Source organism: Sinocyclocheilus grahami, unplaced genomic scaffold, assembly GCF_001515645.1.
Source record: "Sinocyclocheilus grahami isolate Dianchi unplaced genomic scaffold, SAMN03320097.WGS_v1.1 scaffold661.1, whole genome shotgun sequence".
Lineage (NCBI taxonomy): Eukaryota > Metazoa > Chordata > Actinopteri > Cypriniformes > Cyprinidae > Sinocyclocheilus > Sinocyclocheilus grahami.
In genome coordinates this window covers 120,028-122,449 of record NW_015505840.1, presented here as the reverse complement: position 1 = coordinate 122,449, position 2,422 = coordinate 120,028, and the positions used below count along the sequence as shown (strand labels likewise).

General features: G+C 34.0%; 1 long non-coding RNA gene across 1 annotated transcript in view; it reads left to right on the top strand.

Moving 5' to 3' along the window:
* Window positions 1-2,422, top strand: part of LOC107558856 (uncharacterized) — an 8,522-nt gene that overhangs the window by 2,937 nt on the left and 3,163 nt on the right. The window lies entirely within an intron of this gene.

Genomic DNA, 2,422 nt, shown 5'->3' with positions numbered 1-2,422 from the left:
CAAAACTCCGCATTTGAACAGTCAATAGCAAATACTTAAACTAATAACAAAACATACTTAAAGTCGCTGATTCAGAAGCGCTAGATTGTCATAGCAAAGTCAGAATTTACCCATTTTTTTTAGAAATAGCCTTTGTGCACAGCCAGCCTTGTACTCTTCTAGGTTCAAAAAACTGTCATCCATAAAATGCCTTGCACAAATTCGAAAATCTGGGTTGTGCTGTTCTGTTGTAAATAAATCTTAACCAATGATTCCTAATTGCATCTACTTCCGGAAGGCCAAATAAAGTGCTTTTGCTTTCACACTGAAACACAGCGTCTCCCTGACATGCTGCTTCAACACTACTGCTTTCCTGAAACCACGCCTTCTTTCTTTGTGTGCACATTTGGGCGGCATTATGCTAATATTTCCACATAGTGACGTAGATATGTGGGGGCGTGTTAGAACGAGGCGTTTTAGGTAGGCGTGGTTGATTCTTAAATTTTATAAAGAATATCTCTTTGGATTTGAGACTTTAGTCTTTGCAACTTTACAGATCTTCTATATGCACCAAGAGCTTGTAACACTCCAAAGAGAAAGGAAAACTTGAACTCGCATCATATGTGAACCCTTTAATATGACTAAGAAGAAAGTCATATACCCCTAGGATGCCTTGGGGGTGAGTAAAACGCAGCCTACTTTTCATTTTCGGATGAACTAACCCTTTAAGGGCTGTTAATTATTGATGGTATGTTTTATTTCATATTTTTGTTTTATATTTAAATGTATTACATTAAACATTTATTTAGTAAAAATATTTAAGTTTCATGAAAATGACAATTAAATAAATAAATAAAGAAATAAATATATATATATATATCTCACACACACACACACACACATTTACCTGCTGCTGTAAAGTTTTGACTGTCTACTCAACTGAATCGCCTCAAGAGGCCACTTTTCATTTTCTTAGCTTCTGTTTTCTGCTGTCTGTCAGCTGAGGTCAAGCTCAAATCACTTTTTTTGAGCATGCTCAGAACGAGAGAGGGAAGCAGGAAGTCTCAGTAGCTACTGTTTCCTCTTCCTCTTTCTTTCATCTCGTTCTATTTTCAACTTTTTTATGGGTCATGCAAAGACATGGTCTCTGCACCGGGGTCAAACGGAGGACGAGGTCGTCACGGAAACACAAAACAGCATCTCGACTAATGCTTCAGGTGTCTTCATTGGCCTGATGTTGAACTCTGTCTGACCTTTGAACTTTATTGGGACTGGTTGTGAAAGTCACGCTGGTGGAGTCACTGACCACATGTAGTGCTCTTGTACATGAAGTTTTAACACCTAAAAAAGTTATTAGTACTGACAATTTTGCCAAATCAATGCTATGCAAAAAAAAAAGGTGGCACGATTTGGGGAAAAATGTATTTGTGAATTGTCTATTTATTTATTTATTGCGAATTTAAAGTATGATTGTAAAACAAATTATAGGTTTTCTGTGCAATTTGGTCCAAATTTTGTGATAATATATCAATGGCTATTATTATTAATAATAATAATATTATTAGTAGTAGTATTATTAAATGTTGTTAATTATAATAATAATTATAAAGTTATTATTATTATTATTAAACAAAACAATAATTATTACTATTGTAATGTTACTGTAAAATAAAAAAACAAGTATACAACAATAAAACTTTCTACAGCTTAAGACATTTTTTAAAATTGTATTAATGACTCATAATGACTTTTTATTGTAAATGTCTGCTTTTAAGTGCTGAAAGACTGTATTGTATTCCATTGCATTTTAAGCTATTTTGTTTTTGGTACTGACATAAATTTGAGAAAAAACATTTATTATTATTTATGGAATAAATACTTGGCACTGAGGAAGGGGTAATACCCGAAAACGTTCTGCACTTTTTTTGTACATTTTTTCGTGACCTCTGAGCAATAAATGTTAATAAGCCTTTTTGGCTGAATTTGAAAGAGTGTGGATCTCTTTCATCCTCATATTTTGGAATAAATACATTTATCTGATTTATTGAGTTGAATTTTTAATTTATTTAAAGTTGGGATGGGATTGGCCATTGCCAAGGCTGTACTCAAATCTGGGTCAGTGATCTATAAGCGCTTTTGTGTCACAGATGCGTTTTTGATACCTTTTTAATGTAGGACACTACAAACATGAATAATGCAGGTGTGACAGATGGAGGGTGTCCTATAGTCAGGCTTGACCAGCTGCTGGTGTGTCCACTAGGACGTGCACGACTGCTCACTCTAGTTGACTAGCCAGTGGGTCAATGTTTACTTTATAAAAGTGACTCACAAATGCTGTTTTGGGGGGAATGTCGGGTACACGGCTTGCTCAGACACATTTTAGTAACAAATTACTGTATTTTTATATATGTGTATATATATATATATATATATATATATATAT